The sequence below is a fragment of the Dama dama genome, chromosome 28 (assembly GCF_033118175.1).
Source record: "Dama dama isolate Ldn47 chromosome 28, ASM3311817v1, whole genome shotgun sequence".
Taxonomy (NCBI): Eukaryota; Metazoa; Chordata; class Mammalia; order Artiodactyla; family Cervidae; genus Dama; species Dama dama.
Window position 1 is genome coordinate 27,486,619 of NC_083708.1, and position 26,950 is coordinate 27,513,568.

The following is a 26,950-nucleotide window of genomic DNA, read 5'->3' on the forward strand; positions in this document are numbered from 1 at the left end:
TGAGTTTTTAAAACTACAACTTGATTTTTCCCTGTGGGATAAAGTTTTTGTTTTTGTTTTTGTATAATATTGTCCAACCCTCCAAAGTAGCCCAAATTACAGCTCAGATTTGAAAAACCTTGTTAAATGTGCTAATGCCTTGGTGGAAGTCTCACGTTTTGCCTTTTTATTCCATCAAATAAAATCCTCTAACTAATACAGTCTTAAATGTTTTTAGCTATCTAAAGATGAACAGATTTGCTCTTTCTCTGGAGTGAATATGCACTATCGTATAGTCAGAAACAATCCCCACCTCAATTACAGGGACCATCTTAATTGGGCAGAATGAACTGTAAAGATCAGATCATTTTGTTGTTTTAGATAAAATTCTTTTATGCTAACTCACTCTATGAAGTGAAGTTGCAAGTGTTAGTTGCTCAGTCATGTCTTTGCGACATGTCATGACTCTCTGCAACATCATAGATTATACTGTCCATGGAATTCTCCAGGTAAGAATATTGGCGTGGGTTGCCATTTTCTGCTACAGGGGATCTTCCTGACCCAGGGATAAAACTCTGGTCTCCCACATCGCAGGCAGGTTATTTACCATCTGCACCAGCTGAGAAGCAAAAAGTTGAAAAATTAAGAAAGTTGAAAGCAAAAAGTTGAAAAATTAAAAAAAATTTACACCTAGAAAGTTAGTATTTGCTATTAAGGCTGAAACTAAGCAACTTTAGAAGACAAATGTCTATAATATATAACTTTAGGATATTCTAGACATTGAAGAGTTTCTTTCTTTAAGAAATACCTTCACTATTTCCCTGTTGTTGGATATCTGGGTTATTTCCAGTTTGGACTTACTGGTGAATAAAACTGCTGTCAAATATAAATAAATACCTTTACTGCTGCCTTTCAGTGATCTGACAACCCCACCATGATATCTCCTGAATGTGTAGATGTTCATTGTAACAAGATACATTTTGAATAGTCCCTAACCTTCTTTAGGGAGGAAGGAGGGGAAGAGGAAGAGAGAAAGAGAGAGATCCCATCCTTCCATGGGGACTGTTCCGAAGCCGATGACCTCTACTTTTCCTGTAGAGCTAGAGAGTCTATTTGTCATTTTCTTTTTTCAATTTATTTTGTATTTTTTTTTTCTTTTTCTTTTTTTCTCAAAAATATGGAACGCTTCACGAATTTGCGTGTCATCCTTGCGCAGGGGCCATGCTAATCTTCTCTGTATCGTTCCAATTTTAGTATATGTGCTGCCGAAGCGAGCACTTTGTTTTGTATTTTAAAATTTTTATTCAGTTATAATTAATGTATTGTTATATTAGTTTCAGGTTTACAGCATAGTGATTTGATATTTTTATGAAATATTATTATGAAATGATAACCACAATAAATCCAGTTACCATCCATCACCATACAAAGTTTTTGCAAAACTATTGACTATATTCCCTATGTGCACATTACATCCCCATGATTTATTTATTTTATAGCTGTGAGTTTCTGCCTCTTAATCCCCTTCAACTATTTTGCGCATTGCCTGACCTGCTCCTCTCTGGCACCCACCAGTTTTTTCTCTGTGTCTAAGCATTTGTTTCTGTTTTATTTTGTTTGTCCATTTGTTTTATTTTTTTATAGTCTACATATATGTGAACTCATGTGATATTTTTTTTCTTTCTGATTTATTTTGCCTAATTATAATAACTTCCAGGACCATCCTTCTTGCCTCAAATGGAAAGATTTCATATTTTTTTATGGCTGGACAATATTCCATAAATATATATATATATACACATACATATATATCTGCCACATCTTCTTTATCCATTCATCTATTGATGGACACTTAGGTTGCTCTCATGTCTTGGCTATTGTAAATAGTGCTGCAGTGAACATAGGCATACATATATGTTTACAAATTAATAGTCTTATAAGAGAACTATTAAAACTGGTCAAGGCAGACATTGGTTGCCAGACTGAGACTCAATTTACAGTGTCTTTTGTCTTTTTGCTTCTGTTGTTTTTAGAAATCCATAGTACAGATGTAAAGGTAGAAGGCTTTAGATTTATTAACCTTTATCAACTTTCCAGTAACTCCAATTTCCTTTTCCATATTTTGTGGCTAAGCATATTTTTCTTAAGTGACAGCCTACTGGTAGTTTCATTTATTTAGGCAGACTCTTTAAAAGAAGTATCATGATCTTGCTAGGCATTTTCATTCTCTCCCTTAATCAACTTCCACTTGGGCCAAATAAATCGCATGCATTGCTGGACAGAGTCAACTAAGTTAAACAAGAGACACATTTCTATGGGTAAGAAATCACGTGGCTTACAGAGTCTTTTATACTCAGTATAGATAAAGAAATCAATTTAAGTGTCCTGTACAAGGACCAGGGTTAACGTGCTTTCACTTAGTAATTTTAACACTTTTTTTTCTGACTTTTCATCTCTGTAGCCATTATGATTAAAGTTCAATACAAGTTAAAGTTTATCCCTTAGAAGTTATCCCACCATTGAAATTCCAGCTGCTGTCTGACTTTTGCTTGAGTCAAGAATTTATGTCAAGGTAATTTATTCTACTTTCAGTGTCATTTATTCTCTTAAAATTGAAGGTATTCACCTACCAAAATCTTTTCTGACTATAATAAGGTGTTCTTTGGCAGCCCATATTCCAATTCTGTGGGTTTTAAGACCATAGCTAGAAAGAGCCTCAAGGAATAAGTTAGTATGCTCATTTTATTAAGATCCTTTTCTTGAACTTCAGTGGTGCTTAACTGCATTTTTGGTTTGATCCTGCTGAGAAGAGGTCAAATGTAATTGCATTATAGTCACTGTTATTTAATGGTTTAATCTAATGTATTTCAGAGCTCAATTGGCTGTATTGGAGAAGACTAGGTAAAATTTAGCCTTGCTGTACTCTTCTCTAAAAAAATCCTGCTTCTAAAAAATATACTCACTTTAGTTCCAAACATCTAATTATTTCTGCAAAGCAAAAGCTTTGGGAGTTTTGATGTTTACTCAAAAAGCAATTGTTGAATCTGCTCTCTAAGCTGATAATCCAGAAAAGAGATAAGACACAGTACAAATAATTTTATAACTGAGGATAACTAGATAGACATGTAATAGATGTTCAGAAAATGTTAAGTGTTAATCTCAGGATACTAGGAGTAAATAGTTATCTTCACTTATCATCTGGACCTCTTAATGTTTTTTAATAGTTTAAATCATTTAAAAATTGTTTGCAGAAGTAAGATTAAAGGAATGGTGAAAATTGTGATTAAAAACTTAAACATATCAAAGTTAAATGTTTATTTCATCAACTCTCTGGTTTTGAAGGTGTACACACACCAAATGGGAAACATCTTTCAAAAGGAACTGAACTGCTCATCAACTATCATGCATAAACTTACAATGAATCCACCTTGTAGATACCAGTTCCACATTTCAAACACCTTTAATAGGCCCTGGGATATTATTACTTCAATTCTTTCAGAACGTGCATCATCAGAATGTAGCAACTGAATTTTTGAAATTTTTGATGGCTCATAATTTTGTTGAAAAGATGTCATCTTGATTCTGTAATTAAAAAACATTTTTATTTTTAGATTTATAAGCATTAATTAGAATGATAAATCCAATAATCTTTAAATTTATACATTAATAATCCTTTTGACTTCCTCGACATTTGTATGGTTTAAAAAAGCATAAATTTTGGCACACAGATTTTATGAAAACACAAAAGAGTACTATGACATAACGTTTCAATGAAATGAGATATTTTATATTCTAGCCACAAACTATTGCATGATAAAGTCCTAGCTGAAGAACTAATTGGATGAGGTACCACATTCCCTTTTTGAATGTGTTGTTCCCTCATTGATTCTTGAATTTGAGAAAATTCATTTTCATGTGAAGATACATAGTCTTAAATTTCACTTGAATGGTCAGTTTCAATTTCATCCTAATCATTAAGGTTTAGTGTGCTACAGACTGTCTTTTGCATTCATCTTCTGATCCACCCAGTAACTTAAATATCTTCCTTTGCCAATATTCTTCTCTTTGCAGTAATGGGTGGGAAATAAAAACTCTAAATTCTAAACTGTATTAAATGAAAAAAAAATAAAAATAAAAAATAAACTGTATTAAATGAAGCTAAAAATTATAGACCATAACAATTTCTCCAGACTTTTGTACCTTTTTTAATAATTATACAAAACTTTAGTCAAGACAGTGAAAAAAAAAAACGAATGATGAAATAATGATTTATTTTATAATTACATCATCCTTCTAGGCAATCTCATCATTAGTCTATCTTCTTAATTTTTTTCTTTTTACAAAAATTGTTGGGAATAATTAATGATTAATGATGAAATAATTCCCAAGTTTACAAAATAGAAATTGTTCAAGATATAAGAAGAATAAGATTGGGAATATCCCATAATGTGTCCTGAATTTTTAAAACTGACCAGTAGTGCCACATGATAATTACAAGATAGAATGAGTTTTATTGTTTAAAAATAATTCATTTTTCTTTATTCCTTGGAAGATCTATAAAAATAAGACGTGGAATATTAGTCTTTGTGAATAGTGAGAATAGCTCCAAAAAGGAAACAAAAAAACCAAGATTGGCTTCAGTGGACCCAGATAATACACTGGGAACCAATGGAGAGAATAGAAAGGTGAGGACCAGCTTTCTGTTAAAATAGGATTCAAATACTTTGCTTGTGGGTTTTTGTTTGTTTGTTTGTTTTTAGCTTTTTGTCTTAAGAATTTTTTTTTATAAAATTCATTTCTTAAGATTCTTAAAATGATAAGGTAATATGTACACATGTCCTTTCCCAAGCTTTTTTGCTTTCTCTTTTACTATGGAAGTTTACTGCCAAAGGATAGTGCTTCTAGTATGAACATTCAGAGAAAATCTTGTGGAAGAGGTAAAAATTGAAATGCACCTTGAAAAATGGGTGATATGCCTATGTCAACTTAAGGCTAAACACATTTAAGGCTGAAGGGATACTAATTAAAGCACAGAATCACAATATCTTGAAATGTTCTTTTGTGAGTTTCAATTACTGAGTATTTAATTTTGCCAGGTTCTTAAAATGGGCTTCCCTGATGGCTCAGTGGTAAAGAATCTATCTGCAGTGCAGAGACGCAGGAAATGCCTAGGTGAGGAAGATCCCCTGGAGAAAGAAATGGCAACCCACTCCAATATTCTTGTCTTGAAAAATCGCATGGACAGAGGAGCCTGGCAGACTATAGTCCAAAGTGTCACAAAGAATCAGACATGACTGAGCGAATCAGCACACAGGCTCTTAAAATAATCTTATTTAATCCTTATAGAACTTTGAGGGTAGTGTTTTATTATCCCTGTTTTATATAAATAGATGAGAGAGCTGAGGCACAGAGAGTTCAAGTGTTTTGTACAGATCACACACTGCATGGACAGAGAGTTTAAACTCAGGTCTGCCTAATCCTCAAGCCCTCAGGAGTAAGACCAAATCTCTCAGCTTCCAGACATAGACAAGGAACTGCCAGTGGTTCACTTTGATTGTCATGAAAGGACCTAGAAAGAGAAACAAAATTGGAAATGTTATGCAAGATGGTTCAGACAGAATGAAATTGGAAGAACAAGTATGTCCAAAGAGAGGAAGTAAAGCTTGACCTCAGGTGGTATGACGATAACTAAGTTGATTTTAGAAATATCACAAAGGTAAACTCATAGGATTTATCAATACCGATAGCCTAGGAGAGGAAAGAGAAAGCTTATTCAGAGATTGTTGACCTGAAAACCCCCAAAGATGCCCTAAGTAAGAAGTAAAGGAAGAGAGTGCCCACTGGTAGGGGCAGAGCTGGAGAAGAGGACTTTGAATTCACTTATTCTTAAAGCCACAAATAGTATTCAGTTGCAAAAGGGGAATATGTGAAAATTCCAATCCAAATGTCATTTGATAATCATCCATATGCTAAATACTAAAGTTCATTCTGGGTACTTTCACACACTCATTTAACTCTTAGAGCAAATAACTCTGAACTAGGCTGTTAGAGGATCAGTTGTGGCCTTCCGAGGAGAGGTCAGTTGTGGAGACAGAGTTGCCAAGACAGTGAGTGAAAGAAGTCAGAATATAAACAGTATCTTCTGCATGCTCAGCGGTCCCAAAGTGAGCACAATAAAGGACATGAGAATACTTAAAGATGATCTCTCTTTTAACAAGTATGGCGTATGATTATTTGAAAGCGTGAATGGGAACTAATAAAGAGAAAGTTTAAACTTGAGAAATTTCATAAAACAGACACTAAATATTCCAAGTTTCAGAGGAGGTGATACGCATCTAGAATTTGAGAGATTTGACTCACTGTTGAAGAATACACAGGGCTTGCTTTGTGTATGAATGAAAGAGAAAGTGAATGAGGACATAGCAGTGTGTGTGACTTCAATGTGTTTGTATGGTGGTGATGATACCAGACTGGAAAGAGGATAAATTAATATTAGAAAACATTAGGGCATAAGAAGTGATGTTTGTGGTGATAGATTACAGACACTTGGTCAACCAGGCACAGCTGATTTCTGTCATGGAAGAGAACCTTGGAAAGATTTAAAGCAGGATAGTGACGTGAAACCAGCATTTCAGAGATGTGATCAGGCAGTCCTCTGCTTAAGGTATTAGAAACAGAAGACAGTTTGTGGAATATTGCTAAAGCTGTTGAGTTTAAAATATAATTTGGAAGGAGAGTCACGATTCACAAGGCATTTCCCACAGGTGATGGCAACTGTGCATAAGTGACTTAAGAAATTAATATTGCAACTCAAAATGCTACAAACTATCTGACAATTTAAGTTCACACGAGAGGTAGAAACTTAAATGAGGTATCAGTATAAATAAGAAAAGTGAAATATGTGTGGCTGTGGACCAAAACCAATAGTAAGTAAAGTGCTAGAACCAGACCTGTTCATAACCTAAAAGAGAGCAATAGCTCCCTTTTTTTTCTTTGACTGATTTCTGTTGTTTTGCATCATTTTATTTCTTTTTTTTTTTTTTTTTTTTTTTTTTTTTTTAATTTTTATTATTATTTTTTTTTTTTCCAGTGGGTTTTGTCATACATTGCTATGAATCAGCCATGGATTTACATGTATTCCCAATCCCGATCCCCCCTCCCACCTCCCTCTCCACCCGATTCCTCTGGGTCTTCCCAGTGCACCAGGCCGGAGCACTTGTCTCGTGCATCCCACCTGGGCTGGTGATCTGTTTCACCATAGATAGTATACATGCTGTTCTTTTGAAATATCCCACCCCCACATTCTCCCAGAGAGTTCAAAAGTCTGTTCTGTATTTCTGTGTCTCTTTTTCTGTTCTGCATATAGGGTTATCGTTATCACCTTTCTAAATTCCATATACATGTGTCAGTATGCTGTAATGTTCTTTATCTTTCTGGCTTACTTCACTCTGTATAATGGGCTCCAGCTTCATCCATCTCATTAGAACTGATTCAAATGAATTCTTTTTAATGGCTGAGTAATATTCCATGGTGCATATGTACCACAGCTTTCTTATCCATTCATCTGCTGATGGACATCTAGGTTGCTTCCATGTCCTGGCTATTTTTTTTTTTTTTTTAATTTTTATTATTATTATTATTTTTTTTTCCAGTGGGTTTTGTCATACATTGATATGAATCAGCCATGGATTTACATGTATTCCCAATCCCGATCCCCCCTCCCACCTCCCTCTCCACCCGATTCCTCTGGGTCTTCCCAGTACACCAGGCCGGAGCACTTGTCTCGTGCATCCCACCTGGGCTGGTGATCTGTTTCACCATAGATAGTATACATGCTGTTCTTTTGAAATATCCCACCCTCACATTCTCCCACAAAGTTCAAAAGTCTGTTCTGTATTTCTGTGTCTCTTTTTCTGTTCTGCATATAGGGTTATCGTTATCACCTTTCTAAATTCCATATACATGTGTCAGTATGCTGTAATGTTCTTTATCTTTCTGGCTTACTTCACTCTGTATAATGGGCTCCAGCTTCATCCATCTCATTAGGACTGGTTCGAATGAATTCTTTTTAATGGCTGAGTAATATTCCATGGTGTATATGTACCACAGCTTCCTTATCCATTCATCTGCTGATGGGCATCTAGGTTGCTTCCATGTCCTGGCTATTATAAACAGTGCTGCGATGAACATTGGAGTGCACGTGTCTCTTTCAGATCTGGTTTCCTCAGTGTGTATGCCCAGAAGTGGGATTGCTGGGTCATATGGCAGTTCTATGTCCAGTTTTTTAAGAAATCTCCACACTGTTTTCCATAGCGGCTGTACTAGTTTGCATTCCCACCAACAGTGTAAGAGGGTTCCCTTTTCTCCACACCCTCTCCAGCATTTATTGCTTGTAGACTTTTGGATAGCGGCCATCCTGACTGGCGTGTAATGGTACCTCATTGTGGTTTTGATTTGCATTTCTCTAATAATGAGTGATGTTGAGCATCTTTTCATGTGTTTGTTAGCCATCTGTATGTCTTCTTTGGAGAAATGTCTGTTTAGTTCTTTGGCCCATTTTTTGATTGGGTCATTTATTTTTCTGGAATTGAGCTGCAGGAGTTGCTTGTATATTTTTGAGATTAATCCTTTGTCTGTTTCTTCATTTGCTATTATTTTCTCCCAATCTGAGGGCTGTCTTTTCACCTTACTTATAGTTTCCTTACAACCTCTTTAACAAGTGGTGCTGGGAAAACTGGTCAACCACTTGTAAAAGAATGAAACTAGAACACTTTCTAACACCATACACAAAAATAAACTCAAAATGGATTAAAGATCTAAATGTAAGACCAGAAACTATAAAACTCCTAGAGGAGAACATAGGCAAAACACTCTCCGACATAAATCAAAGCAAGATCCTCTATGACCCACCTCCCAGAATACTGGAAATAAAAGCAAAACTAAACAAATGGGACCTAATGAAACTTAAAAGCTTTTGCACTGCATCATTTTATTTCTATTCTTCAGAAGTAGCCGTGTAGTGCGTGGACGTGACAGGGAGTGAGAATGCGTGGCTCAGCACACAGACTCCGGAGCCAGTCTACTTGGTTTCAAATCCAGGCTCTGCCACTTGCTTGAAATGATAACTTTAGTCCAGTTACTCAACCTCTTTAAGTCTCTGTTTCCTCCTCTGTCAAATGAGGCTAATAATGGAATTGTTGCAGAACACACGAGCAGATGGTCAAAGCACACCAAGAATCCAGTGCTTTCCAATTGTTGGCTCTTCTTTACTAACTGAACACATATCCGGGGTTGTTTGATAGGGAAGGGGAAATATTTTTTAGAACCACATCAACAGATAGCATACTAGACCAATTTTGCCTCTTCTAGTCATCCTGTCTTCTATCCTTGGTTCTGCTACCTATATAATATGGGTGCAATAATATGTAATTTATAGTGTTAAATTGAGGTCCATATAAAAATCCTGCATTATGTGCATTAATGAGTTTGGTTTAAATGTCTTCTAGATGAGCTCTATGAACATCCATCTATCCAGATTCTATGGATAGAGCAGTAAACAAAAATATGCATGATGCCTCTTTCTCCTTTAAAATAGGAAAATTGATATTATTTTACTGGGTTAAGGTATAGAATAGTTTATGCATAGACACATATGCTTAGAACACTACCTAACCATAATATGTACTATTTAAATGTATAATGGTATCAGTGGTGCCCAAATATAGCAAAATTATGATTTTCTGCTCACCACTTCTTATCTTTCTGATTTAATTATCACATATTATTATCATTCACTCCCTAGCAAGTCTCCCTTTACTGCCTTATATACACCTTCAATAAAAATTTGCCTTTAAATCCCTGTTGCCTCATACCTTGCCAGATACATGCTGTGTTTACTGAATTGAATTCATGATGTATAATATTTATCTCGCTGAAAAAAATTATTGATGATCATCCCAAAGCAGCCGTTTTAATTCATTCCTGGAAATAATCCCGTTATTTAGAAAGATGACAGTTTTCTAAGCATTGCAAATAGGCCTTGTATAAAGATACTTAAAGGAGTTATTGGTAGTACCTCTAGAGACAGAGGCTCAGAATTAACAAAGCTGGGTTTGCTGTGTGTGTCAGTAAACCACAGACAGCCTATAGAATTAGACAGAAGTGAGAAAAAAGAGAGAGAGAGGGCCTACACCTCATCACTGGTGAGCATAGTTCCTGGACTTGGCCCCATGAGAGTTGTTTTGTGATTATTTGAAGTATGGGGAATCAGTTTAAAATAAGTGTATCCAATTTTCACAGTTGTCTCAATCAACCCATGAAACGTTCGAGTCCTTATAAGCAACTAGAATGTGCAGAAATAGACCCAGGCACTTCTGAGTGGCCACGATTCCTCTGACACTGCTTGCTGCTCCTGGTCAGTGTCATTGTGATTAAGGGCGTTAGGTTTGGGGAGAAGGCAGGTAAGTAAGTAAGTGTTCTCCCCATGACATAATGTGCCTATTACTTTCTCTTTGCACTGAAGCCCTAACATTTCATTTTCTCACATTCTCAGAATTTTGTCTCCTCCCCTTTTGAAAGGTGTCAGATGCTAGAGGAATGTCTTTGCTGTGCGGGAACTTTTCATTACAGTGTCGGTTTTGGTCTCACCTTGTCACTATTAATGGCATGGACCTGCTGTCAAATAAGAATAAATTCCTGCTCAGGTAGCCTACTGGGGCTATTCAAAGCATGTTCTAAAATAGTCTGAAGAGGAACAAATAATACAGAGTAACTTGAATTGCTGCATGAGAAGCAAGAAAAATTAGGGCTTAATCAAAGAATTATCAAACTAATTAGGTGTTATTTATTAATGTGTCATGTCTTGTAATAATCTTATCTGTCGTTTATATGCAAGAGCACAGATTAAAAAAGCATACTAGTGATTATATGAATATATTCTCCTAGTGCTTTTCCAAGGTTCAATTGGGTGTCCCAGTAGATAAAGAACAGGGAATCTAGGATTTTCTAACCATTCAAATAAATGCATAGTTCTTAACCCTTTTCTTAAGCAGGTCTTTTTTATTTTATTATTTTAAAAGAAGCCTTTATTTTATTCATAGATGGAAATAAATATATCCCATACCTATTTTGATATAAGTAACTATAAACTAAGTAGTTTGATACAGCTACTTTCAGAGAGACCTAATTTGGCAACCAAATATTCCTTGTCCATAGCTTTATTCCTGCATAGAATGTTTGTGCACAATGAAGACAGTAATGAATTTTTCAATATTAATATTAACTGTACAGGTTGTAGATTGTTGAACCAGTTGCTCTGGTTTTTTGATCAGTTCTGTGACTCACTGTTCACACATGACTGCTGGTCTAGCCTGATGTATTTTGCATTTTGGTTCTCTAAAATATTCTCTGTTGAGTCAGTGATACTGTTATTCCCACATGGTAGTAATAATTATCCCACATTTGAAGATAATACATTTTGTCTATCTCCTCCTCAGTATCTAGGTTGACATGTTTAAAGTCATCCTATCAGTCTCCCAGCAGTTACTGGACCCCTGTATGTGCTTAATCGCTCAGTCATGTCCAACTCTTTGCAACACTATGGACGGTAGCCCATTAGGCTCCTCTGCCCATGGGGATTCTCCAGTCTAGAATACTGGAGGGTTTGCCATTCCTTTCTCCAAGGGATCTTCCCAACCCAGAGATCGAACCCAGGTCTCCTGCATTGCAGGCGAATTCCTTACTGTCTGAGGCACCAGGAAAGGCCAAGAGTACTGGAGTGGGTAGCCTATTCCTTCTCCAGGGGATCTTCCCAACCCAGGAATTGAACTGGTATCTTCTGCTTTGCAGGCAGATTCTTTACTAGCTGAGCTGACAGGGAAGCCTAGTACAGATCCCTAGTATGCATTCAATGCTAGTGGTGGTAACATGATTTTCAAAGCAAAAGAAGCAACACTCTTGTCAGAAATTATTACAAATTAAACAATGAAGAGTATTAAGAAAGCTTGGGGAGAAAATGAAAGAAGGTATTACTAATGACTAAACCATGTGATGCAGATTATACTCACTATGAACACCTAGAGAAGAAGGAGCCACAGAACCTCAGACAGGCTTGATAAAGGTGAAGTCCTAGTGTTTTGCCAATGTTTATCTTCAGCTTTCTTCTGATTGTTATTATTAATTGCTTACAATGAGTTTAGTATTTATTCTTATATCCAACTATCTGCAACCCTTTGGACCATAGCCCACCAGGCTCTTCTGTCCATGGGATTCTCCAGGCAAGAATATTGGGTTGGGTTCCATTTCCTTCTCCAGGGGATCTTCCCAACCCAGGGATCCAACTCAGCTCTCCTGCACTGCAGGCAGATTCTTCACTGAGTCACCGGGGAAGCCTGATTCTTATTCAGGTGATCCATTTTTTTCAAACCAAGTTGGGGAAATGTAGTGGTATAATTAGATGAACTTTTTTATTTACAATACCAAATGAGAAGTCAATGCAGGAGAAAAACTGAACAAACATAGTTACTATCTATACAAATGTGTCCTTCCAAATTAGACCCGACATTGGAAAAGACCCTGATGCTAGGAAAGATTTGAGGGCAAGAGTTCTCCTTGACACAGAGGATGAAATGATTAAATAACATCACTGACTCAATGGACATGAGTTTGAGCAGACGCTGGGAGATAGTGAAGGACAGGGAAGCCTGTTGTGCTGCAGTCCATGGGGTCGCAAAGATTTGGATGTAACTTAGTGACTGAACGACAATAATACTTTAGTGTCTGTCCTTTGTCATTCAAACTTAATTATTTATGTTGCATTTCTTAAACCCCCACTACTCTATTTTTTTTAATATTATGGCTATGTGGTTGATATGTGCCCTCCTGAAGAAAAAACTGTCATCTATAAATCACTGCTTTAGCAGCTACTCACACTGTTTATGTAACAGACACATGTTTAGTAGACAAGGTTTGTAATAATTGAGATCTCTTATACAAAGTGAGGAAAATAGACATAGAAAAAGCACCAACATTGTCATATTGAAACATCCAGTGAGAAACAAACTGATGATTTAATCTTCTTTTAGATGGAGGTTACATAAGATGTAAACCTTTTCCATTTTCTATTATTCATGACAATGATTACATTAATAATGATTTTTTTTTCCCCAGAGGGATATTTTTTGTGTAAATTATAAATAGCCTCCTGGCAGACACTGGATAAGCAGTGTGCATTGTTTTAAATGACACAATATCAATTATACACAATTTAAAACAGGAAGAAAAGTTGGATGATTTCCAAATGTGTCATTCAAGTGAGAATATGTTTGTGAATTTAATTGTGCTTTCATTCTATTACTTAATAATTATTAACATGTTCCCATTTTATCCTTTATCTATTAAGCACAAGCACTGAAATATTTAAATTTGTGTTATGTGCTTGTAGTTGAAAAGATAAGGAGTTTTATAATGTTTATTAAAGTAACCAGTAGAAAATTCTTTCCTAAAACAAAATGCTAACCCCTTCTTTTCTCTTCCTAAGGTAAATTCCAAAACCGGGATATTCTTTATTAATTGGTTCTATGGTTCTTCCTTAGGCTTTTCATATTTCTCTGAAATGCTTTTAAACATGGAATGGTTTCATGTGTCAGAGAAAATACAGGGGGACAGGAAAGAACTTTTCCTACAGGTGTATATAAAGGATAGAATAATGGCAATATCCCTTCCCTTTGCCAAGTCCTGTGTGGTGTGGCCTTGGGGGTGGTTGAAAGATATCAGACTGATTCTATTCTGTTTGAATGAGATCTCTGTATAAAAGAGAATCTATGCTGTCTTTCAAATTTGATATAATAGCTTAAAAATGTACCTCCCTGTATTTGAGGATAAGGATAAAGGAAAGATACAGTGAAGCTTGAAAACAATGGCTTGCCTAGAGCTGGAGAAAAACTCAGGAAGTCATACAGACGTTATTCTGTGTCTACCCTTAAAAGATTTTGGAGGCTTGTTAGAGACGGTCATGACAACACTGATGATGGAAAACATTTACCACTTTACCGAGAGCTAGCAGTGTACCAGGCATTGTGCCGAGTTGCTGCACATGGATCATCTCGCTGAATTCACACTAAACCCTAGGACGTGGGTTATAAGTTTCCCACCTCGTAGATGAGGAAATTGAAGCTAGAGGAAGTTGCAGAATTTGCTCAGATAGATAGATATTGTCTCCAGCACTGTAGGGAGAATTATGTTTTCTGAAAAGGGGGTCACTGAATCTTAGGTTTTCTTTTTCCCTTCCTTTTCTTCACTCTGATTTGAGTGGTATAATTTAAAACAAACTCGCAATCTCTGTTTCCATTATAGTTTACACTTGACACATACTCCTAAATCTTGCCAGTACAACTGCCAAAGAAAGCAAGCAATTTGCTGATAACTCTTAGCTGCCCTTGTTCGTTTTGTCAGTGAGAGGAATCTGGTATAGAAAGTCCAAGCAGAGTGATCTGTGATTCTACACTCAAAGGCATAGATGACTTCTCAACAAAATTACTGGAGGAATATTAGAATATGGTTTACTTTTAAATTTCCTGGGTATCTATTAAGCTGCCCATAAGTCCTGATAAAAGATCACACAGTTCTATCATTAGATTTTTAGGCAAATTTTATTTTTAGTAGTGAGAGTGACAGCAAATTGAGATAGACGAGAACATAGAGTAGATTTATCTCGAAGGTTGTTGGTAGGTCCTGAAGTTATTGAGAATGAAAATAACAGATTCTAGTAGTTTAGGAATTGATTTGGCAGTTGACTATGCCAGCTGTTCTCTGTCAATAACCTCTTTGGTAGAATCCTCAAGTCAAACAGTCAGAAAAGATTTGAGACAGAAGGAGACATTATTTATTCTCCATGTTCAGATAGTTTACAAAAATGTCTAGTCTCTTACCTCTTAAGAAGGTGATTTGTTATTCTGCTTGAAAGCTGTTTTAATGCATTTTGCAAATGTATTTTTGCAAATATTTTGGGAGCCCTCTTTTTTCTCTCAATTTCTCAACTTGCTACTCACATTTCTAATTATCAATAATTTATTGTGACTTGATTTTCAGTCTTTGAATAGATCAATAAATTGTGTTGGATCTCTGAAAAGTAAACCTGAATATAAAACCTAAAGTATTAAATTTAAAGTATTAAATTTCGAGAGTTATGATATATTCCGTGAGTAAGTTCAATCACTCAGTTGTGTTTGACTTTTGCAACCCAACGGATTGTAGCATGCCAGGCTTCCCTGTCCATCACCAACTCCCAGAGCTTGCTCAAACTCATGCCCATTGAGAAGGTAATGCCATGCAACCATTTCATCCTCTGTCGTCCCCTTCTCCTCCCACCTTCAATCTTTTCCAGCATCAGGATCTTTTCCAATGAGTCCATTCTTCACATCAGGTGGCCAAAGTATTGGAGTTTCAGCTTCAGCATCAGTCCTTCTAATGAATATTCAGGACTGATTTCCTTTTGATGGACTGATTTGATCTCCTTGCAGTCCAAGGGACTCTCAAGAGTCTTCTCCAATACCACAGTTCAAAAGCATCAATTCTTCAACACTCAGCTTCCTTTGTAGTCCAGTTTTTACATCCATACATGACTGCTAGAAAACCATAGCTTTGACTAGACTGATCTTTGTTGGCAAAGTAATGGCTCTGCTTTTTAATAAGCTGTCTAGGTTGGTCATACATTTTCTTCCAAGGAGTAAGTGTCTTTTAATTTCATGGCTGCAGTTACCATCTGCAGTGATTTTGGAGCCCCCCAAAATAAAGTCTCTCACTGTTTCCATTGTTTCCCCATCTATTTGTCATGAAGTGATCGGACCGGATGCCATGATCTTTGTTTTTTGAATGTTGAGTTTTAAGCCAGCTTTTCCACTCTCCTCTTTCACTTTCATCAAGAGGTTCTTTAATTCCTCTTCACTTTCTGCCATAAGGGTGGTATCATCTGTGTATCTGAGGTTATTGATACTTCTCCTGGCAATTTTGATCCCAGCTTGTGCTTCATTCAGCCTGGCATTTTGCATGATGACTCTGCATATAAGTTAAATAACAGGGTGACAATATAAACTCCTTTCCCAATTTGGAACCAGTCTGTGTTCCATGTCTGGTTCTAACTGTTGCTTCTTGACGTGCATACATATTTCTCAGGAGGCACGTAAAAGGGTCTGGTATTCCCATCTCTTGAAGAAATTTCCGCAGTTTGCTGTGATCCACACAGTGAAAGGCTTTGGCATAGTCAATAAAGCAGAAGTAGATGTTTTTCTGGAACTCACTTGTTTTTTCAGTGATCCAACAGCTGTTGGCAATATGATCTCTGGTTTCTCTGCCTTTTCTAAATCCATCCTGAACATCTGGAAGTTCATAATTCATGTACTGTTGAAGCCTGGCTTGGAGAATTTTGAGCATTACTTTTCTAACGTGTGAGATGAGTGCAATTGTGCAGTAGTTTGAACATTCTTTGGCGTTGCTTTTCTTTGGGATTGGAATGAAAACTGACCTTTTCCCGTCCTGTGGCCACTGCTAAGTTTTCTAAATTTGCTGACATATTGAGTGCAGCACTTTAACTGCACCTTCACATTTCACTACAACTTGCTGCTGAACAGTCAACTACAGAATGTTGGATCCCACCAAGAAAAGGTACCCCACATCCAAGGGCAAAGAAGAAGCCCCAGCAAGACTGTAGGATGGGTGAAATTGCATTTACAATCAAGCTAGATGTTCAAATGGTTCAAACAAATCTTGTGTGCACCAGGACCCAGAGACCCCACAGAGACTGAACCAGAATTGTGTCTGAGTGTCTCCTGCAGAGGTACAGGTCAGCAGTGGACTGCCGCAGGGGCAGGGGCTCTGCGTGCAGCAGACCTGGGTATGGCATAAGCCCTCTTGGAGGAGGTCGCCATTAACCCCACCATAGAGCCACCAGAACTTAGACAGGACTAGGGAAACAGACTCTTGGAGGGCACAAACAGAACCTTGTGTGCACCAGAACCCAGGAGAAAGGAGCAGTGACCCCACAAGAGACTGAGCCAGACTTGCCTGTGACTGTCCAAGAGTCTCTGGTGGAGGCGTGGGTCGACGGTGGCCTGCTGCAGGATTGGGGGAACTGAGTGCAGCAGTGTGTGCGTGGGATCTATTGAAGGAGGTTACCATTATCTTCATAACCTCCACCTCAGGTCAAACAATAGGGAGGGAACACAGCCCTGCCCATCAACAGAAAATTGGATTAAAGATTTACTGAGCATGGCCCTGCCTATCACAATAAGACCTTTCTCCCCCTCAGTCAGTCTCTCCCATGAGGAAGCTTCCATAAGCCTCTTATACTTATCCGTACGAGGGCAGACAGAATGAAAACCACAGTCATAGAAAACCAAACTGATCACATGGACCACAACCTTGTCTAACTCAGTAACTATGAACCTTGCCATGTAGGGCCACCCAAATTGGACGGGTCATGGTGGAGAGTTCTGACAAAACGTGATTCACTGGAGAAGGGAATGGCAAGCCACTTCAGTATTCTTGCCTTGAGAACCCCATGAACAGCATGAAAATGTTCCCTTGATATCTAATTTTCTTGAAGAGATCACTAGTCTTTCCCATTCTATTGTTTTCCTCTATTTCTTTGCATTGATCACTGAGGAAGGCTTTCTTATCTCTCCTTGCTATTCTTTGGAACTCTGCATCCAGATGGGTATATCTTTCCTTTCCTCCTTTGCCTTTAGCTTCTCTTATTTTCCCAGCTATTTGTAAGGCCTTTTCAGACAACCATTTTGCCTTTTTGCATTTCTTTTTCTTCGGGATGGTCTGTGATATATCAAATGTACTCATATTTAGGGGGGTTTCCCTGGTGGCTCAGTGGTAAGGAATCTGCCTGCAACTCGGGATACTTGCAGGAGATGTGGGTTTGATCCGTGGGTTGTGAAGATTCTCAGGAGTGGGAAATGGCAGCCTACTCCAGTATTCTTGTCTGGGAAATCCTGTGGACAGAGGAGCGTGACTCCAGTCTATGGGGTGGCAAAAGAGTCAGACACAACTGAGCAACTAAACAACAACAACAACATATTTAGGGATATGCCATGTTATAATGACCAGGTTGGTACACAATAGCCTTATTAGAACTGATACTTCTATTTTAGTAGCAAAGATCAGCTAAACTAAATGAATAATAGCTCATCACTTATTAGTCAGTAAGTTAGCATGTGCCAGGAGGAGAGCCATGCCTAGGGATGTAAATAAAACTTGAGATTTTTAACTCAAAATTTTATTGAAATGTTATGTTTTCTTAAAAATTATCCCTTTTTAATTCTATTGAATTATACCCTAAAGTTTTAAACATAAATATAATATTTTAAGCATTTGTCATATTTGAAAAACTTGATTTCCAACGAAATAAGGCACTGTTATATTTCTATCACTCAACTCCTTAGAGACTAGGCAACTCCATTTTGATAAAGTATGTTTGACATTGGAGAGCAGCATTTCAAGACTTAATTTGAATTAATTATTACTTTGAAAATTGAATTGACATAACTGATGGTCAAAAGCATGCACTATTTGTATTCAAATCATCTTCAAATGAAACAAGAATTAAAATGTCCATTACAAATATCATTATGCCGTAATATAGGATACTGCACTTAAGATCTATTTTTTTAGTTATGATGAGTATCATTGGCTATAGAATTCTAAAGCCTAACAAAACAGTATTTGCACTGAGTTGAAATTGTTTACCATTATTCTAGATTTCATCATTTACTTTATTTGTTCCTTGTGCCTCATTGCTCTCTCTAAAATAAATGGAAACAGACAGCATGCTGCTGTGAGGAGCTCTGAATTGAGACTCTGCATTCATGTATCCTACTTACGTGTCACTTAGGTCAATGTAGCAAGTTGTTCAGTTTCTTTGAGTTTCAGGGTTCTCAGTAAATTCTTAGTTTCTTCTGGTACTGATATTCTTTTCCAGTTACATGTGTAGGTGTGTAATTCTTTAGGCTTGAAGCATACCACAATGGGTAATTTACTGTAGTCTTTGCACTTGAGGGTAACTGTAGATTCAGAATATATTGCATATATTATATCTTGATTGGGCTGTTTAACTAATGAAGCTACTTTTCTTTATCTTTGAACTTTCAGCTCAATTTTTCCCACTAATGGATAAAACTATTAAAGTTTCACTTTCATGGAATGGTACTCATAAACAAATTGGTAAAAGTTCTGACAGAAAGAAAATGAATACTTTGGCCTGGAACTGTAAATAATTGAAAAATAGAAAGCAAAAAATAAATTTTATCATGTGTTTTGTTGGAGGTATTCTGTACTCTACTGAGATCTAAAAATACTGTAATTTGGTTTGTTCATATTCAAACACACTAAAAACAGTGTAACAGAATAGCATGTAGTAACATTCATTTATTCACTTTTTCATGTAATCATTTTCTTTTAGGTATTCATTTCCCTTAACTAAATATGTATGGATATTCCAGACTCTGTTCTCAAGATGCTCATAGTCAAATGATGATTAAAAACAGAAACAATACCAATAACAAAAAATCCCAGCACAGACTTGTAAATAAACAAATGTATTGAGAATCAGGAGATAAGTGTACACTGGTTATTCTGGGAACATGAGAGTTGTGAAGAGTGTGGGTAGAAGGGAATCAAGGAAGAGATTCAAGACATTTCATTAGATGACTCCAAGGCGAGTAGGATTCTTGTATCCTAAGTACATGAGGTAGTTTTTATTTTTATAAATTGAGACTGCACTCTATCTAATATGCCTCATAATCTCTTTTCATATCAGCTCTGACCTTTGTACTAAAAGAAAAATTTACAATTCATATTACCTATTTGCCTATTTTTTCCATCTTTATTGTCTGCCTATTGCCTCATCTTATGTATAAATATGATTTGCTCTAGGGTTGACAGAGATATACTTTGGATAGCTAGAAGGAAATATTTAAGAAAAATGAAGAAATAGTAATTCTGCAAGTTTTGAAAACCTCCCAGTTGACAGTCTATCTAGAATTGTCAAAATGAGATCAGGGACCTAGATGGGTACTTGAGGTCAATTTAATACCTAATTAATGTTAAGTAGAATATGACCAGTTTTCTTCACAGAAAACTATGAGACTTAAGCTTAGGAAATGGATATTTAAAGATCTTCTAAGAGTTATCAGTCATTTATGACAATGGATAAAATAATTGGCATTTATCTTGACCTTCCAAATAAATATTCAATAAATAGAAAAATAAAATGAAGTGAAAAATGTTTATCTTAAATGCTTTAGAAGTATAACCTTGGTTAGGCCACTTTTCCTTCTAGAGACTATTTTTGTCCACCTGAAACATTAGGGTGTTGAAATAACTGATTTCAAAGATCTCTTCCATACCTTAAAACTCTATGATTGTGATTCCGTGCATCTATTTTTGTTAATTCCCAGATATCAGGTATTCTGTCATAACCAAGGTATAATAATAAATGAAACAATGATATGATCTTGAATCAATCTCATTTCCTTTTTTAGTTGGCTTTTCCATGGTAAAATTATTTCTAACTTATAAATTGGAGATGAAGACGAAAACACACTAATATTACCTTTATCATTTTTAATCAAAGGAATTATGAAATATGTATTTGACTCCTATTCCTTGCTTTCCATCAAAGCAAATATGCAAATATGTAATAGTACATGGAAATATTAGGGAAACTTTTTATCAGGATGCAAAGAAACCTTTCCAGTAGAAACATTTTGGCCTGGAGGTTGCTCTTTGATCTAAGTAGTTGAAGCTTTTGGTGTTTTAAACACCCTTATAGTAGGGTTGCCTTACCAAATTATACTAAATAATCCATTTGCTTAAAAGTTTTCTAAAATCATGAAAAAAAATCTTGAAAATTAATTACCAGTACGCTATACTTTTAGAATAATCCAACAAAGCAACTATGACTTGTACTTCAATGTCTTCTATATAAATCCTTTGGCAAAATGGAAAACTATGTAATTCAAGTGACAACAATGACTAAGCAATTAGTTCATAAATAGCATCTAGCTGAGTGAACAGGAAATTTCCTGCCCTTATCTGAATATTTCTCATTTGTTCCCAGATGCTCAAGCCAAATTGTCAGTCATCTTTGATTTCTTTCCTGCACTTACCATATCAAATTCATTAAAAAAAAATCCTACTGTTTGTGTGAAAATGCACTCTGAATCCATCCATTTATCTACAGTTTCTAAGTTTTTCATTGACCATATCTTTAAAAGTGCCATCTGTTACTCTAAATAGCACTCCTTATTACTCTTCCATGATACATTTTTAATAAGATGCTTATTTTCATTTTACTTATTTAGTTGATATTTTTTCTCTCTGCACGGTAGAATCTCAGCTCTGTGAAACAGGTGATTTTGTTTGTATTGGTCCTGCTATAACTCCATATCCTAAGAAAGTTCCTAGGACTAAATAGGCACTCAGGTACATTTTTTGCAGGAACAACTACATCTCTACTGCAACACCTAGACCAAGCTCATGTCATCTCTCACCTGGATTATTTCAACAGTTTCCAACTGATCTTCTGCTGCATCTCATATCTTTTCCTCTGCAAGCATTATTTTTGTTCACACGGCAGCCAGTGAGTTTTTAAAAACCTATATGTCATACTAAAACACTTCAAAAGTTTACCATTACCCATAGAACAAATCCAAACACAGGAACAGCCCAGAGTGCTCTGATATGAGCCTGTCACGGCACCAATGACCTTTAAGCAATCCAGACTGTTCCTAGCATAGGCATTTTAACCCGCCTTTCCCTGCCAGGAATCCTTTCATCCAGCCTCTTCTGAGGTTTGCTCCTTTGTATTCAAGTCAGAACTTGTGTCTCCCCTTAGGAGACAGAGACCCTTGATACATTGTGCAGTTGCCCTGCAGTTTGTGTACTTACACAAAGGCCCCGTGCTCTTCTTTCATCTTAAGATTTGGACTGGAACGGCAAGTGACCCGACCAGTTGGGAAGAGCTGCCTCTTAATTTTGCACTAAGCAAGCCCTCCTCCTCAAACCTTGCCACCATGGACAGCACACACACAGAAAGGAGACAATTTGAGCAAAGCTTCATAGATTAGTGGAGTTCTGCTCAATGCTAACCCAATTCTTCCTTTTCTAACCAATTTAGTGTCCTCTCTTTCTCACAGTCATTGTCTGCCTCACTACTCTGTTTTGATGTCCCTCCATTTCTGAGATGTGAAATTAGCAGTCTTGCTTGTTTGTTACCTAGCTCCCTTCATCTTTAATGTAAACTTTATAACAACACCGCCCTTCCCTGTCTTCCCTGTGGTCCCTCACAGATTTCATTTGTACTGTTATGCCCAGGAACCCTCCCAACAACCCAGCTGGAAGAGACATTACTGTTCTTGTTTCACCTTGAAACATCTGAGTCCTCAGTTAAGTGATAATTCCTGTTTAAGTGTATCCTTCACAAGATCAAGTACAAGGGCTGCAAAGTTATATATGTAGAATTTAGCAATACACAAGTGGGAGTTATAAAGATGCCTATGACTGAAGTAAAAACCTTGGATCTGTCCACCTCATACAAACTCTTGAGCTTCAGATTGCTTATTCTTCATTTCATAGGCAAATTTACCAAGTCTGGGATTATTGTATGAGTGATATCTTAATTTTTTAATAAGGAGGGTGGAAAAGGGAAGAGTGACTGACACTCTAAACACCTCTGCTCCATTCCCTCCAAAGGGACAAGGCAGAGAAAGGAACCCTCGGTAAAGAAACTTGAAGGTCAACTTGTCCCTATTTTAATAAAGACACTAGCACAATTACTACATGTCTCAGCCTAAAATGTAAACCATATTTTCATTTAATTGTAATATTTGTTCAATTCTAAACTTTGAAAATATTATTCTATATGTTACAAAAATAGTCTAGGAATCTTGTGCCAACAAATAAAAGCAATACTATTGCTTTAACATACTTGGCAATCGTTTTCTTCCTAATTTCAAATTTTCTCAATTTATGTTCATCATAGATTCCCCAGGTGGCTCAGTGGTAAAGAATCCACCTGTCAATGCAGGAGACATAAGTTTGATCCCTGGGTCGGAAAGATCTCCTGAAAAAGGCAGGAGACGGCAACGTCCTGCAGTTTTCTTGCCTGGGAAATCCCATAAACAGAGGAGCCCAGCAGGCTCCAGGGTTGCAAAAGGGTCGGACACGACTTAGCAACCTAGCGAACAACAACAACAATAGATACACAAATCCTTTAAATACTATTGACAGAATGAATTGGGATAGGTGTTTGTAATTAATCATATTTTGTACTTTTTCAAGATGTAAATGAATTTTAACTCAGTGGTCATTTAGAAGAGTGACACTGTCTCTGTCATGAGATCTATCACTTCATTGTTTGCAGCACAGGAGGCCTTTTAGAGTTTGGAGTCTCCCAGATGCACTGGGTACCTCCTTGAAAATGCAGCGGGGGCCCAAGGGAAAAAAAATAGCTAGCAATCATGAGCGTAAAAATTATCCTCAAAATTTGTTTCAAGATTCAGGAGGTAGACTTTAGTTATCTAGAGATGGTTTAGAACTAGGAAATTTCCTTTAATTAAAAAACTAGGTAAATCAAGCTTCAGTATTGTGAATTGCTTTTTCCTTCACATTACCTGAATTCTGCTCATAGCCTCCTTCTTGATTTGAGATTCTGAGTAATTCCATTCATTATTTCTAGCAAAGTAAAGAAAACATCAGTAACTTAGATCATTAGGAGGAATGCACGTTGTATGTCATCCCCAGTGGAATTTGACTAAACTGAAAGCAATCATATTGACTTGAGTGAGAAAAAACTCACAACAATAAAATATTGGCAGATTACAAACATGAGATTCAGGTATTATGGAAATAAGCCAGTCAAAATCACTCACAGAACAAAAATAAAGCCAATTCACTGTGTTTGAATGTCAGAGGGATTTTCAGGTAATAGCTTGTAAAATGAAGGGCACCTTTAGAGATCCAATGTAAATTTCAACAAGGTAAATTCTTCGTTTAGAGAGTAACAATCCTCAGAAATTCCAAAGAAATATATTCCTAATAAAATGATAAGCCTCTTTCCTGTAAATGAGTTCTGCTATTTCTGTCATGTTTAATTTTATCTGTTATTATGTCTTTGTTGTCTTACTTCAAAAGTCTGTTTCAAGTCCTCTTGTGTAATTAGGTGGGATATAAATTGTAAATACATTGTAGGAGAAAGAATATTTTGAGTATTTACCATGTGTTAGATGTTTCATTTCTTAATCCTCACAACAGCTGACAAAAACTCTCCCCATTTATAAAGGCCATGAAGCTTGGATACTTCATGACATTTTCAAATTCACACAGATTATAGACAGTGGAGCTGAAACTCTCATATTTATTTGATTCCAACCATGTAGTCTTAATAATAAACAGCTTGCTTTCATTATAAAATTATATTATTATAATGTTATACTATTAATATATTATATCCATAAATTATTATATTTATATAGAAAAAATAATCTCTAATTTCAGTAGCATTTTCTGACATTATTTGAACATAAAAAAGGCCTTTTCTGTAAGTCAGTACCAAAGAGTCAGGTGTCATTCTCAAGTATGACATGCCTGATTTGTTTTGGTGACCCTTAACAAAACAAAAACTTGCCCTGAGCTAATAATTTCCCTGCCAGAGCTACCTAGCTCTGTCACTCTAGAGGCAAAAAAAAGAAAAACAAAACTGTGATTTTTTTTTTTTCTTTTTCTCTTAGTGCTACTTCCCTGCTGAGTCCACTGCCTCACCATCATGCGGTTGTCCATTTTAGATTATGGTATTGTTTATTACAGTTGTAGAGAATTTCTGATATAAACTGCACTTTGTACTTTATGTTGCAGAAGTACCTGCTGATTGTTTTAATAGTTCTATGTATCTTGGCATCCAGGCTTTTTTTTTTTCTCACTAGATAATCGCTGTGTGCTATCCCTCCCTCTTCTTCTCCATTCTTTACTTGGGAAACTCTTTTCAGGCTTCTAAATGCAAGAATCTTTCTGTGACATCTCCTCTTTTTATATTATTTCCTATCATCACACTATGTTATAATAATCTGTCTGTAAATCTGTTTTAGCCATGATATTGGGAACTTCTTACAGGCAGAGTTGGAAATTAATGATTTTTCTGTGCTGAGATATAATAAGTGCTCACTGAGTTAAAAAATAAAATAATGACTTCAGAGTTCCTCCAGGAAAATATAAGAAGATTTTGTAGTCTAAATTATAAACTATTCTCTGTGGAAAGAATTGAATACATTCAAAAATAAATTCCTAAATGGCTGATCAAACTATAATCATACATTACTGCTGTTCAAGGAAGTATTTGACAGCAGAGAAATCAGTTTAGTTTGAACAAGCAGGATCCCTTGAAGATATTTTTGAAAGCCTTATTATTTAGAAATAATTGATTTATGGATGTTCATGGTCACTTGTATTTAAGCTTTAGTTATTTAATTGACTCCTTCCTCAGTCTAGATTCTCTGTAGATTTTAAAAGCTACAAGATACTATCCTATTTTAGAAACATTTTTTCAAGAACAGCTCTCAAGCAAGATTTGGGAGAGAATCCTCCCTAGTGTGCATCCCTTTGGCTTACAAAGATGGTGGAAAGTCAGGGTGGAAGCTCCGCTCCTCTGTCTCTCTTCATCCTTACATGTGATGGCCCTTTACACGTGACTGTCTTTACCTGCCTTAGGTAGTCTGAGAGGAAGTTTCAGCACCTCAAGTCCACTTCTTAGGAGCTGAGCCCCTGAATCCCTGTTCACTTCAGTTTAAATTGCAAAATGAAAATTATACCTGCATTCTAAGCATCTTATGAAGATTAAATGACTTCATACGTCAAGACTGTTCATTCTAGGCATACATATAGTAAGGACTGTATAAATATTAGCTAGGGAAAAATCAATGTGGTACAAACTCCTTTGTTAATGTGCCCACCCATCCTTAGCTTTTCCTTGCTTACTGAAAAATGAAATTCCATGTTACATTGTGTTTCCATCTTTGCTTTCATTAGGAAAATAATCAGTACTAATATGGATGTATACTTTTCTAGATATATGGCATGGCCTGCATGAAAATATGCTTTGCTTTTGTGCATATGGGCATGCTCAATAATCCATCTGGATGGGTCTAACAGCTAAAAGTAAATCCTTCAATGAGTAGCAACTAACCTCTTCTACTCAGCTTGAGGGCCTGGAGTTCCTCGCTTCTTGCCACCACAGAAGGTGTTCTGTATGCAGCTCTGGCTGTTAATCCACAATTCACCAGAGCAAACTAATTTTGACAAATTCTAAAAAAGGAAGACTTCCAGTAAGCAGGCAGGTCTGCTAGCATTCAATGATATCTAGTTGTCAGTGAGATTTTAGAAAGTGCATATATATGCCCATGTTGATTCTTAGATTTAAAAGACACACACAGCAGGAGTTTATGAAATGAAAATGAATGATAAAAGATTTTGCAAGCATTTCATATGGGATCATATGTTAGTTAATGTTTACAGTTCATGGCCCGGATGGTTTTGTTTAATTAAAGAAATCACTTGGGATAAGGAAGTACTCAGAACAATTGTGAGATTTTATGGTTCATAATAAGCCCAGAGGCGAGGGAGGCTTTTAAGTTTCTATAAAACTGAATATATTTTCCCTTTGGCCCATTATTTACTTAACTGCGGGTCATTTATTTTGGCAGGAGAAAATGTACCTGTTCAATATCAAAAGGCCTATGAATTTTAATTTTCCTTTATTACCTTATTAAATCACTTGAGAATTTTTAGTTAAAAGAAGAAAATGGTGATTTTTCTATGTATTAGGGTTCCTCTTAGCTTCTGTGATTTCAGTTTCCATAATTTGAAGTGCATATTGAAAATAAATTGCTTTATTTGATTACATGTAGGTTTTCCATTA

General features: G+C 36.3%; 1 protein-coding gene and 1 non-coding gene across 2 annotated transcripts in view; one reads left to right on the forward strand and one right to left on the reverse strand.

The window, feature by feature from the left end:
* Window positions 1-26,950, forward strand: part of TRDN (triadin) — a 120,019-nt gene that overhangs the window by 92,403 nt on the left and 666 nt on the right. The window lies entirely within an intron of this gene.
* On the reverse strand, window positions 1,151-1,257 carry LOC133048341 (U6 spliceosomal RNA). Its single transcript, XR_009691003.1, has one exon. It is a non-coding gene; the product is annotated as a U6 spliceosomal RNA (small nuclear RNA).